Here is a 14,752-nt window from a genome sequence, read left to right on the forward strand (position 1 = left end):
TTATTTGCTTTATTCCCCTTATTTACATTTTCTTTGCTTCCCCTAAAATGCTTTTCCTCCAACTCAGGTGCTCAATTTGATACTCATCTTTTTAGGTAGACAACTGTGGGGAACCTTAGGTATTTCTTCCTTTGTAGTTCAGTAAATTTCTAACTTCCTAGAATGGCTGGTGGATAAATTATTACAAATAATAAAATACCCTGGTACACTGAGAGTTGCCATAAATATGTACATAAATTGTCAATTTTCAAAGAATCATAATAGATAAAATTACAGTCTGTTTTTAAATGTAAAATATAAAGGCCCTTTCTGATAAGTCACAAAGTTCATGTAGAATAGTCTTCGGTTTTATAATTACATGAATAAGATATTGGCTTAAATCTGTATAGTCTCTTTGACATAGGGTGAAGTTTCCCTTTTTTCTTTTTGTAATTTTTTTAAAAATATTTTTTAAATTTATTTATTTATTTTGGTTGCTCCAGGTCTCAGTTGTGGCAAGTGGGCTCCTCAGTTGCGGCATGCATGTGGGATCTAGTTCCCCGACCAGGGATTGAACCCAGGCCCCTTGCACTGGGAGCACGGAGTCCTATCCACTGTGCCAACGGGGAAGTCCCTAAAGGTTGCTTTTTAAACACAAATCCAGTATAACTTGTAGTTTTTCTCATAAAGATGCGTTTGAGAAAGGTAATAGCTTTGTTTAGTTTTCCCTTTATATTTTGTCTCCCTAATATATACCCTTTAAGAACAAAGGCTGCTACTTCTATTTTTCTATCTATAGTTCTATAATCTATAATTTCTATAGCACAATTTCTCAGTTTGGTGCTAATTTTTGTTCTTATAAATTTATTCTTTTTTTTGTTCTTTTTAAAAGGAAAATGGATTTTTGTTTCTTTAAAAAGAAAATGCTGTTTTTAACTCTTAAAGTTTTTAAAATGACCATATTTTCTCAGTGAATTTGGGGTCCACTGGCATATTTAATATTGTACTTTAGTAGAAACACTTGTGATTTTGCCAGCGTCCCGCTGTATTTCCAGAAACTTGTTTAAATGTGTGATGTGAGTCAGGTATTTTTGGAGCAGCGAATTGAAAGAAGCAACACATTCTGAAATTTCTGGAGGCAAGATACTGTGTCAACAGTCAGTTTGACAATCGAGTAATTTTAGCAGAATCATAGTTTTAATGTAACGTCAGCACATGAAATTACTCGCAACTGTGTTTAAGACAATTCAAAGGATGAAGAAACTCTCTTTTCTCTCTCACTCTGTTTCTCTACCTCAGAGATCTTGTGTGTCATCTCTCCAGTGATGGATTTAAAGTGAGATTATCAGATGTTCTTGTCTGTACTTTTTAATGCTGTGACATCGTCCTCAGTCAAAAATTTAGCATCCTATCAGAAAGTGGGGGAGAAAAGTGGTTTTTCTATATAAGAGTATGTATTTCAGATAGTCTTATAAGTGTGAGAAAGGAATGCTAGTAAATGGCAATTTGTTGATTATAATCCCTGCATGTTAATCTCTCACAGCATGTTTCAATCAAATTATGGCTTCTTGTAAAGGGTGCAATGCCACAGAATTGCTGTAATTGACAAGCACATGTCTAAAAGGAATGTTCTTCAAGTGGGAGAATTTTTGCCTTTAACATACCTATAATTGAGCTTTTTTCCTCATTTCTTTTTGCAGTCTTTCTCATTATAACCGTCTCCCCCCCATTTTCCATTATCCTCATTTTTTGCCCTTGGGGTTTTCTTGCTCTACAATTGAAACCATTCTTTTCATTCTGTTTGCAGCTTTTTGCCTTGTGCTTAAGGCTGCTATTTGGCTAGCAGTCCTTCCCCCAAATCTCAGAAATAAATATGAAATTAGACAGAATTGGTAGGTATGTGTGAACGGAAAGTGTGGAAAACTAGAATATCTTGCTGTAATCCCCAGAAGATCTTGCTGTAATCTAAATAGTGGCAGAAAATTACTTTCAGAGCCATCCTGTATCCTTTTTTGCTTCAGACTTATCCTTCTTTTCAGCATTCAGGATACTTGGTCAGTCTTTTAATTTTTAAATCTTTTAATCCTGTAAATGAGCTTCACTTAGTGTGAAGATGAAGAGCATCAGTTAAAATTGCCCATCTCATGCCTGGTTGGATATTTCTACTTAAATTCTCAGTCTAAAAATGAACAGGGTTTTAGGTGAGTGGCTGTATATATCAGGGCTTATGATAGTAGTTCTAATATTAAAGCATCTGGTGTTTTCCTTCTTGCTACATCCCTGTGAATGTGCCTTAAATAGACTTGTTATGAAGAAAGATTTACATAGTACATAGAGCAAGTTAGGTTTTCCCCCAAAATTTTCTTCCTGTCTTGCTTGATATCACATAGTTTATTTTTGTGTAGCAGGCTTATAGATATCATAAATCCAGTGTCATGATTTTGTTAAGAAAAAAAAGAACAGGGTGAAGATATTTTCATCCTAATTTTGGATCTTTTCCCAAGAATTGAACATACGAAATGTGACTTCTTGTGTCTTAGTTCAGTTTGATCTGAATTTGAAGGCATTGCAAAGTCGTTCTCATTGACCACTGATGACTTTTGTAGAAAGATTCTAGTAAGCTCAAGTTCTGTCAGTGCTGATTGGCATATTGTGAGTGCATATCTCAGAATTATTATGACAGTTTACACTATTTGACAGTCTTCTGGGGAGGTTGTTTGTTCTTTTAAAACATAATCAAAAACACAAAAGGCAAGTGTGTCTTCATCAGCACATTCTACAAATCCACAGTAATGAGATCAGGATAAATTCACAACACTCATCTCTCCTTAAATGTACGTTTCCTGGGCTTCCCTGGTGGCGCAGTGGTTGAGAGTCCGCCTCCCGATGCAGGGGACATGGGTTCGTGCCCCGGTTCGGGAAGATCCCACATGTCGCGGAGCGGCTGGGTCCGTGAGCCATGGCCGCTGAGCGTGCACGTCCGGAGCCTGTGCTCCGCAACGGGAGAGGCCACAACAGTGAGAGGTCCGCGTACAGCAAAAAAAAAAAAAAAGTACGTTTCCTGCTTATGATAGCTGAGAAACTTGAGAACAAGACCACATTACTGATCATGTGTTTGAGTTCCTGAAAATTTTCTGTGTGTATATATTATTTGTGATTAGGCATGGCTGCATACAACAGAAAATCTCGAACAGTGACATAAACAGGTATATGTATACTTCTCTCTCATGTGAAAATAAAAATAAAGAAATGCAGTCCAGAGCTGGTAAGTCCCCTCTGAAATCAGCCAGGAGTGAGGTTCCTTCCAACTCTTTGCTCCAGCATCCCTAGAGTCTGACCTGCATCCCACGAACCAAAGTGAATATAGCATCACAGTCCAGGTAGCAGGATGGAGCTAGTTAAGAACATGCCTGTTCATCACACCTGGCTTCTGCTTCTTTCTCATGGACCAAAACAGTTGTGGCCACATCTAGCTACAAGTGAGACTGGGAAATGTATTGTTTGGTTTGGTTTTAAGCTATCTGGACAGCAGTAAGCCCAAGAAAAATCAAAGTTTGGTTCCTAAAGAAGAGGAAAATGGCATGAAATTTTATGAATGGAAGCTTATGTTAATTTGTTTTGATACTTTAGACCCGAGGCCATAATTATATATTTCTGTCCCTTCAAAGTAATATAAACACATTGTAATTTAAAGTGCTGTGTAATCCCTTTTTTTTTTTTGTGGTACGCAGGCCTCTCACTGTTGTGGCCTCTCCCGTTGTGGAGCACAGGCTCCAGACGCGCAGGCTCAGTGGCCATGGCTCACGGGCCCAGCCGCTCCACGGCATGTGGGATCTTCCCGGACCGGGGCACGAACCTGTGTCCCCTGCATCGGCAGGTGGACTCTCAACCACTGCGCCACCAGGGAAGCCCTATAATCACTCTTTAAAAGCCTATAAAGTGGTTTGGATTAAGTCTTATATGCTTCTCAACAAGTGACTATTGACACTAATCTCATGTATTCTTTTTTTTTAATTGATGTGTAGTTGATTTACAACGTTATGCCAATCTCTGCTGCACAGCACAGTGACTCAGTTATACATATATATACATTCTTTTTTTATATTCTTTTCCATTATGGTTTATCACAGGATATTTAATATAGTTCCCTGTGCTATACATTAGATAATCTCATGTATTCTTAATTCTCAAGGTTTACTTACCGGTAAGTACCTTTCTTGTGTGATTTGAGCCCCTGAATTCATGCTAGAGAATTCTGCATTTTTCACTCCAAAATTCTCCCTTCCAGTTGTTAGAAATATTTTTCATAAAATAAATTTAACACATACCAAGAAATAGTTCATGTCATATGGCTTTGAAGAAGTTTTTTTAACAATATCACAAATTAAATTTGTTCTTTTAAGAGTAGGTTATAGTATACAATTTTATATAATTATATTATTGTACTCTTGGTGATATTTCAGAACTCATATGTACCCATTACATACCTGTGTGAGTCAAATCACCGTGAATCATGCTAACAGAAAGGCTTAAGGATGTTCGTAGGCTTGTAAGTAGTACATTTAATTTAAAACAAAACTGACTTCTTAGAACCATTTGAGACAAGGGATATGTATGAGTGCCTTTAGCCAAAAGGCAAAAATATCTTGGCCAGTGACAGTTGATACATGTTTAATGGTCTGTTGATCCAGATGTTGGGCTGACAGGTGATAACTGAGGTGAGGGATAGCCAAAGCTTTGACATGCAAGTCACTTCTTTTGATTTGGGAAAGAGTGAACAAAATGTAATGTGACTAATGGTTTTCAGTATCTATAATGTCTAATACGGAGAAGTTTATATAGAAGAAAAGGAAGAGTTTTATGGTTTGACCTTTTAAAAAAATTGTTTTCCTTTCTGCCTTTACATTTCAATTTTTAAAAATATAAATATGTATAATTGGTCATTAAAATATCTTAAAAACATTATGAATCTGTGGACTGTCTTAATCCTTCCATGTGATTGTCATTTCCATCTTTAGAAAAGTAAATTGGCCGATCTCTTATAGCTATTTGCTATTGCCAGGTGTTTGCTAGAAAATAAAAACAAAATAACAAAATGTGAGTAGGAATAAAGGAACTGTAGCATGCGCATAGGTGGGAAAAGACATCATAGGGCCATCTTTGGCAATTCAAGGCCAATAAAAAGACCAAGTTCCTGTATCTATGCTGCTTTTCCCTGTCCAAACCCAGGATTCCATGACTTTCCTGTACTTCCTTTCCCCTCACCCCTGACATGAGCGGTTTGTATCCACACCCTCAGGAGAACATTGTGCGGTGAGAGCCATTGCTGTGGCTCAGCACGTCTTGGGACCTAGGCCCCTTCCGACATTAACTCGGAGGTTATTCTCTGTACTTATCTCAGTCTCAGTGTCATCATCCCGCTAAAGATAAGACCTACCTTCTAAGGTGGTTTTGAGGAACACAGATCATGTGGGTGACACTTGTGGTACAGCCCACAATATGTGGTCCATAAAGGTTGGCTGGTACGGTTATTTTCATACAGACTAGCTACTGTCTTCCCCCCCACCAACCGACCTTTCCCCATCACCTACTGAAGCCACTGCCGGCTTCCTGGGGCACGGTAAGGAATACGTGTGGTTCAAAGCATGGTTTGGGGATCTCTGGGGCTAAAACGTGTGCCGGGTGGCAGTGGTGGGCAGGGGTGGGGTATGGAGTTTCGCTCAGACATTCACATGGATGGAATATTCATCAGGCTGGAGCTTGTAGACTGCCTGTTGTGGTCCTTTAACGATCTCACCAGTCAAATTCCAAATCGTTGCAAAAGCTGAGACTTTATCTTACAACTTTGTCTTCACCAGAGCAGAGAGCCCTGTGCTCCGCCCTAAGTAACAGGTGTTTGGTCATCTGTTTCAACCAAACCTTTCTTTGTGACCCTAAACCACAAATCTCCCTTTCACCTGTGTGAGAAAGATAGCAGCCATGTGATACTGGAAAAAAAGAATTCTAATGACTGTTCTGGAAACCAGACACAGAGGCATGTCTGCTGTCAGTCACTGGTTGAAATACTTTTCCTAGAAATGTTTTCAAACACAGGCAATACATTAAAGTAAATTTTCTTGTATTGGAAATGTTCAGTTTGTGTAAGATCTTGTGCCACATTGCTTAGAAAGAGCCTTAGTTGTGTTTCCTTTAAATGAGTAAGTTTGCAGAATAGATTTTTAATTCTTAGGTTTAAAATAGGCAATTGACTATCCATTGCTAAACTTTATTTAAAATAACTTGTCTCTAGTGTCCATAAAATTTCTTTTAACCAGAAACAAAAGTAAATTAGTAAATAAATAAAATTTTACGGGCTTCCCTGGTGGCACAGTGGTTGAGAGTCCGCCTGCCGATGCAGGGGACATAGGTTCGTGCCCTGGTCCGGGAAGATCCCACATGCCGCGGAGCGGCTGGGCCTGTGAGCCATGGCCGCTGAGCCTGCGCATCCGGAGCCTGTGCTCTGCAACGGGAGAGGCCACAACAGTGAGAGGCCCATGTACCGAAAAAAAAATAATAATAATTTTACTTGTCTGAAATTCAGCACTAATGATTCACAATGACCAAGGGGAAAAAAATTACCACTCAGAATGGTGATATATTTCAAGTTTTGAAAGAAAGCTGACAATAGAGATTCTTCTTAGTGCTCAGGAGATAAAAATATCATACCTTGTTTTAAGTTGAGTCAAGTATTAGAGTTATTGCTTGGAATAACCATGCCTGAGACTTCTGATTTAAGATTTTTTTTTAAACATCTTTATTGGAGTATAATTGCTTTACAATGTTGCGTTAGTTTCTGCTGTGTAACAAAATGAATCAGCTCTGTGGGTACATATACCCCATATCCCCTCCCTCTTGCGTCTTCCTCCCACCCTCCCTATCCCAACCCTCTAGGTGGTCACAAAGCACCAAGCTGATCTCCCTGTGCTATGCAGCTGCTTCCCACTAGCTATCTATTTTACATTCGGTAGTGTATGTATGTCCATGCCACTCTCTCACTTCGTCCCAGCTTACCCTTCCCCCTCCCTGTGTCCTCAAGTCCATTCTCTATGTCTGTGTCTGTATTCCTGTCCTGACCCTAGGTTCATCAGAACCAATTTTTTTTTTTTTTAGATTCCATATATATGTGTTAGCATACGGTATTTGTTTTTCTCTTTCTGACTTACTTCACTCTGTATGACAGACTCTAGGTCCATCCACCTCACTACAAATAACTCAGTTTCATTTCTTTTTATGGCTGAGTAATATTCCATTGTATATATGTGCCACATCTTCTTTATCCATTCATCTGTCGATGGACACTTAGGTTGCTTCCATGTCCTGGCTATTGTAAATAGAGCTGCAATGAACATTTTGGTACATGACTCTGTTTGAATTATGGTTTTCTCAGGGTATATGCCCAGTAGTGGGATTGCTGTGTCATATGGTAATTCTATTTTTAGTTTTTTAAGGACCCTCCATACTGTTCTCCATAGTGGCTGTATCAGTTTACATTCCCACCGACAGTGCAAGAGGGTTCCCTTTTCTCCACACCCTCTCCAGCATTTATTGTTTGTAGACTTTTTGATGATGGCCTTTCTGACTGGTGTGAGGTGATACCTCATTGTAGTTTTGATTTGTATTTCTCTGATGATTAGTGATGTTGAGCATCCTTTCATGTGTTTGTTGGTAATCTGTATATCTTCTTTGGCGAAATGTCTGTTTGGATCTTCTGCCCATTTTTGAATTGGGTGATTTAAGATTTAATGTTTAAATTAATTTTTCTTTGTTTCATGACATTTTAGAATATTTAATTGACAGGGACTTAGGAGCACAGTTTGTAGCTTAAGAATGCATATGTGATGTTAATCATACAAGATGCAGCAACTCAGGTCAATTATGTTAAACTGAGCGAATCTTCGAACCGGATATTAATTTTTATTGGTAGATGCTGGCAGATTGGTATTGAAAGCTTCATACCCATGACAATTCCCATGTTCTCATCTATACTGTTACGTAAAATGATACTTGCATTGATCATGAAGAAATTTGTCTTCCTGGCTCATTTGTGAGAGCACCTGCTGTTACTGATCAATGAGCTACACAACCACAAGAAGAGTCTTTGGGGGAGAAACAGTGTGCTAGATGACATGAGAGCTGAGTGTCAAGAATATCCTTAGTTCTCATCAGTCTATCTAGTAGAGTATGCCTCTCCCACTTAAGGGGCATCTCTCTAAAGCCAGCACACCAGGGACCATCACACACCACATCCAGTGGCCTTTGAATGCTCTGTCTCATGGACCTCCTTCCAGCAACTTTTGACTCTTATGATCTGCTCTCTTTTCCAGCCCTTTCTTGTTGGCTTCTATCACATTTATGTCTCCCAATTCTCCAATTTCTTCTCTTTTTAAACTCATCTTTCTCCCACCATTGCCCAAATATGAACATCCACCCTAGCTCAACCCTCAACCTCCTGCTTACATCTTCCTAGGATTGTCACTGAGAATTCATGTTGTTCCCAAGCACTCTCTTTATACAGTTGCTCCCATCTTCATCTAGCCTTCTTTAGCAAACTCTGATCTTCGATAATTTTGCTCAGTAGTTCCATTTAAAGTAACCTAGGGAACCCAAGCTCAGTGCATTTAAAAGTAAACTCATCCTCCCTCCCCTTATTCTTTCTGTATCCCGTTGGACTTCCAGGATGCAGCAAGTGTAATCTGCATCGCTTGTCACTTCTCACCTTGAAAGTCTTCATTCACTTCCCTTTTCCTATAGAACGAGCCCCAGGCTCCTTAGTCCAGAGCTCAAAAACACTCCAGCAATTGGCTCCAACCTACTTTTCTACTTTTCAGTTACACCATGTGACCTCTTCCATTACTGTTTCACAACTGTACCATAGACTGAGACTTACATACTCGCGTGTCCCCAGACAGTTCATGTGAACGAATGAAGCCAACCAGAGCAGAACTGTGCTAAACTGGGGAGGGCACCCTGCGTAAAGAGCGCAACTCAGGTCTAAACCACAGTTGCCATCTGAGATATGGGCGTGGTGTTGCCAGATCTCTGATTTTTAAATATTGTCATCTAACAGAAAACATCTTTAAGGGCAAAACAAGGCTCAAAGGCCGCAGGTTTGTGACTCAGCCACAGACACACACCCATACCCACTCCTTTGCTTACATCCTTCACCTCTTTCTCCACCAATTCTGCTCAGAAGTTTGGAGGTCATCTCACACGCCACCTGTTCGGTGAAACCTTCCCTGGCATATGGAGTCTCTCCTTCATCCCCTGTGACATCTATGTTTGGTGTTGCTCAGTTGCCGTGGTACCTTACTTAGTTCATCCCATGGGGATACACATCTCAGCTCCCTTTCTCATTATGAGCCTGAAGCCATGGACCAGCGTTGTGCTTCCCTGTATCAACCCCCGGTGCCTCAACAAATGCCTTATGTTTAGTCATTCCTCAATACACAGTTTTGGTTGGTTGACTGGTAGCACTTGGAGAACTGGGACAGGACAGACATAAATCATTTTATTTTAGGAAAATAAAGAACAGGTAGTATTTATTCCGTGCTTGATATATGCCGGATTCTTTGCCAGATACATTAGCTGTCCTATTTAACTCAGTTACAACTCTGCTAGGTGTGGTTGTGACATCCACTTCACGGTGGATGATTTAACTAAGGCCCAGAGAGGTTAGGTACTCTGCTCAAGGCTACCCAGGTAGGAATCCAGCTCTCTGACTCCCTTTGCATGCTTTCCACTGTGTTCTGAGCTTCCCAGCAGACTTGGCAGATACATGAAGTGTGCCTGAACACTGAGAGCAGCTGATTGGGGCTGGGACAGCAGGAGCTCATGGGGCCCGTCCACTCTGTAACAACAGAGTGACCTGCAAACATGACCCTTTCTCTGTGTGGAGAAGATAAAAGTGCTGCTGTTAATACTCCATGCTGCTTCTAGTGCCTTTTTAAAAAGGCAGCATGTGGAATTAAACTTAGCCAAGAACGTAAAACCTGCTGTATTCAAATCACTCTTTCCTAAAGAAATGTGGTGGGATTCCAGAACCATATTTTACAAGTTAAAATGAAAACGGATTTCATTATTGGAAGAGTGCCACGCAATCCATATCGTAAGTTCCTGTCATTAAAGGGATGACTTTTCAGGTTTGATGTAGAAACAGCATTAAATGAATAAGCCTTTCTTGTGCAACCAATATCTAAAAATAAAACTAGATCAAGATTTGACAGTTTTAGAATGGCTAAGCAAGACTCTGGTGAAATTGTAAAAGTCTGCAGGAGTTAAGTGAATTTAAAAGCTGTGGTAAACAGCTGCATTTGAGGTCATGAATACTGCTTTTTGAAATGTAAAATACAGTGAGCAAGAAGCAGAGCTTCTATTGGTGGCATAGCACTTTAACCTATGATTCATATATGAACATTAAGGTTTTTTTGTTTGTGCTTAATCAAATTACATGGACATTTTGGCACTGCTTCTCAAAAAATAATGGTAAGTTGTAACATTCCAGGGCCAGAAATGGACGCTTTCATGTACAAAGCTTTTCTTGGCTCCTTGGAATAGAGGTTAAGTAGAGCATGTTTTAGAGCACCTTAAATTTCATTGCATCTCAAGTAGAAATACGGGTGAAGCAAAACTACTAACAGTACTTTAGGGGATATGAGTTAGTAGAGAAATGTTGAATATTCACATTACCTTACTTAGATTAAATGGCTCCTATGGGCAGTTGTCTGTCAAAACTCTTTTCATTTGCTTTCTTGGTAATTCACTTTAACTGATGAGTGGTTTCATTATGGCAGTGCATTTTGCTGGCGAGTGTTGAAACATAACTGAGGTAGATTTCTCTAATTGTTTCTAAGTCACCCTATACACATTATGATTTCTAGACTTCCGGGTTCATTTTTATGTTTTTGTTTTTTCTTTTTTTTACCTCCCCCCCCCAAAAAAAAAGGCATTAACCTTAGACCTTTTGGAAACATTTAGACCATTTTCTTTAATTTGATTAAGTTTATATAACAGAAACCTATAAAAAGAGTCTGTACCAAACCAGTTACCGTTCCACCTTGACACAACTCTGCGATATTCTAGAAACACTTGTATTTTGCAGAAATAAAATGGAAATTTTTAGTGCTTGATACACTTAAAGTGATAGTGAGAAAATTTTTAAATTTATGCATATAAGAAAAATACATTCAAGTAAAATCAAATAAAAATAGATAATTCTTTTCTTATGTCTTAAAGTTAAAACAGTAGCAAATGATAGGGAAAAGTTCTGTATTAATTAACATGGCTAATTATAGACCTGAATTTTAGAGCCATTTCTATCAAGTCTTTAGATTTTGACAGCATATTGATATATTTTATTTCAGGTTACATTGTTCTTAAAACTGTAATAGTATTTTCCCTCCAGTTTTGATAGTTATTAGCCTGTTACTTTTATACTGCAAAGAGTAATTCCTGCAAAGAATAATTCCTGTATTTTAAAAAGCCACTATAAAATGTTATGTTATTTGGGGGAAGAAGAGGGCTATTCCCAAAAAGATGGCTGAGTATTCTTGTCAGTTACGAGCCAAGAATTTGGGATTAGATTTAGTGATTGATTTAAAGAATAGAATTTCAAAGAAAAGTTTTTTGTACATTAATACCTAGGTATTCATTAACCTAGAAATCAAAACGAATGCATCTTTTTATTCAGAGTGTTAGTCTGTATGGCAATTATGAATGTGTTTAAATGAAAGATGTTTTTATACACAAAGGTGCTTTTCTACCTAGAGTCTTAAATTACTATTAATTAAGCAGTATATAATATAATAGATAATTATAGTGTTTTAATGTGGATGCCAGTGGATTTGCTAGTCTTTCTAAATGGCCATTGTTGGCTAATAGTCTTCAGGGGATCATTTATATAACCATTGTGGTTCTAAAAATATCTCTAAATACCAGTGGGACAGCCTTTTTTGAAGCATGGATATTATAAAATGCACTTTTATTTGAAGTGTGTTGTTTTGATTATATCACTCAATTACTTTCATATGCGGCAAAAAAAAATACCGATGCTGAAAAGGAATAAAGGAAATCTCTTTGTATACAGAAAAATTTCAGAACAATATGGTAGTTAGAGAAAGGTTTGAGTTAGGAGTATTGGGAATCTGTTCTATTCATTGGATTTTTAGCTATTCTATTCATTAGATTTTTAACTGGAGATGTTTTTATGTAGCATCATTGTTTTTATTTTAATTAATATTTCTATGGCAGAGAGATAATTAGATAAATGCTGTTGAATATTAAATATGGTAGTAGCTTAGGGGAAATAAGCATTTCTGGGTCAAAGCCCTCAACAAAATATTATCTTATGTGAGCTGATTAATTGAATTGAATGCCAAATGGTTTTGCCACCATCCAACCAAACTCTCACAGCCACTCAGTTCATTATCTGAGGCTCTTCCAGAATGGAATGAATGCTTTTGTCAAAGTTAATGGTGCTCTTTTTAATCTGAGCTGTTCATGGAGGAAATCTTGATTAGAGAATACTTCCCACCTCACTAAATTAGTTACGTGTAAGAACATCCCGAAGAGTCTGAACCTGAGTGTCACACCAAGAATCTTACATGCTGAATTGTCTGAGGTTCTCAGTGCCGTCGCCCAGTGGTTTCTGTATATTGTGGGTTCCAATCTGTAAGGGCCCATTGGAAAGCCTGAAGTCGATTCTAGGTTCTAGGCCGCTCTATGGTCCTTGCCTGTATCTAACATTGAATGCAAAAAAGACTTAATTTCCAATCAGACCAGAGAAGCTAAGAATTCTCATCAACCATGTTTAGTACAGAGGTATGTTATAATTTGTGAACATAACTGTTCAGTAGCATCCCAGAGTGATAGTTTTCAAGTTGGATTCCAAAATATCCTAGGGGTTCAGACATTATGCCATTGTTGGATCTTAATTTCAACTATTTAAAACACTGTAATGAGGGATTTCCTGGTGGTCCAGTGGTTAGGACTCCGCAATTCCACTGCAGGGGGCATGGGTTCAATCCCTGGCCAGGGAATTAAGATCCCACAAGCCTGGAGGTGTGGCAAAAAAAAAAATTAAATAAAAAATAAAACATTGTAATGAAAGAGACACAAAATTACACATTCCAAATTTTTCACTAGGATGCCAGTGATTAATTTGTGCTGCCAGGTTAACTAGTTTGGGAGTAGATTTTACAATAAAGCTTCTTCTGCCTTTTTGTGCATAGATTGGAAACTTTAGTGAACCGGGACTCCAGTAGAGAGCTCCTAGCTCTGCTGTGCATATCCACTCACATTCAGACTCCTGTGCATATCCACTCACATTCAGTTGTGCAACAAGCCACATTCCCAGTTTTCCTGTACTGGGCTTAATATATGCCCAGCAAGGCCCAGGCACATCTGTTTGAGAACTTGCTTTTCCACAGAGTAATAGTGGGTTAGACCAGTGACTGTTCACATACTACAGTGTGATACAACATTATAAGTTTAGGCTTAATTTACATTTTAGGTGCCATTTGTGAAATTAATTTTTTTAGAAGATGTTGGGGGTAGGAGTTTATTAATTTGTTTATTTATTTTTGCTGTGGTGGGTCTTTGTTTCTGTGTGAGGGCTTTCTCTAGTTGTGGCGAGCGGGGGCCACTCTTCATCGCGGTGCGTGGGCCTCTCACTATCGTGGCCTCTCATTGCGGAGCACAGGCTCCAGACGCGCAGGCTCAGTAGTTGTGGCTCCCAGGCCTAGTTGCTCCACGGCATGTGGGATCCTCCCAGACCAGGGCTCGAACCCGTGTCCCCTGCATTAGCAGGCAGATTCTCAACCACTGCGCCACCAGGGAAGCCCTCAAATTAATTTTTTTAGTGAGGAATACTGATACTTATACTTATCTATTATAAAAAAAATAAATACCTTTGAAAAAAATTACCTAATATTCTTCATTAACACCTCTGGTTCATTTTAATTAAGGGCCTCTTGCAACTAGAAAGCAAGCTTTTTTGGTCAACCATTACCATTTGCAGCCACTTACCTGTGTGGATCAGGACTATCTTGATATTTTACAGCATAAACAAACCATGGAAATAAATTAACCCCTGCAGTTGATATAGGACTGTAGGTCACAGCCTCTTTTTATCAGAATTTTGTGTTCTTCAACATGGCCTTTTGTTTTGCATTGATAACTTTTAAAGAAACATTGCTGGTTATTTCTAAAATTCTGGAATTTTTCTAATCTTCAGCGTAGAGCTATAGAATTCTGTATTGGGCAGTTCTTTCTATTTCCACACTTGTAGTGTAAGAGAGCATCAATACTATTTAGTATACAAGCTCACTATTCTTACAATTTTCTACTATTTCAAATAGCTAAAAATTTGATATCCAGCATGTAAATGATATGAGAATTAAATAATATATTAAAATGAATTTCAAGGTAAGGAGATTGGTTAAAGACTACTATGGCAAAAGGCCTACTTTGCATTCTGAGTGTAAATCTTTTCTATCATTTTTGAAATTTTATTGGAGGTCACTTTGCCTGTTTAGGAGTTCCGTATTATATATAAGCTGGACTTTTCGAAGAACACTCAGGCAAAGAGGCAATAACAGTGGAACCTGTTTTTGTTGGTTGAAGAGGTAGAAAAGGAATTAGGAGGGAGTAAGTCATGATCCATTTTACCTGCTTTCTCTTTCCATTTTTAACTGGACTTAGTTCTGCCTCTCTTCACAACAGTAAGAAAATCACTCAC

General features: G+C 38.5%; 1 protein-coding gene across 3 annotated transcripts in view; it reads left to right on the top strand.

Moving 5' to 3' along the window:
• Positions 1–14,752, top strand: part of RAPGEF5 (Rap guanine nucleotide exchange factor 5) — a gene marked incomplete at both ends in the record, with an annotated part of 215,021 nt that overhangs the window by 155,494 nt on the left and 44,775 nt on the right. The window lies entirely within an intron of this gene.

The sequence above is a fragment of the Hyperoodon ampullatus genome (assembly GCF_949752795.1).
Source record: "Hyperoodon ampullatus genome assembly, chromosome: 9".
NCBI classification, from domain to species: domain Eukaryota; kingdom Metazoa; phylum Chordata; class Mammalia; order Artiodactyla; family Ziphiidae; genus Hyperoodon; species Hyperoodon ampullatus.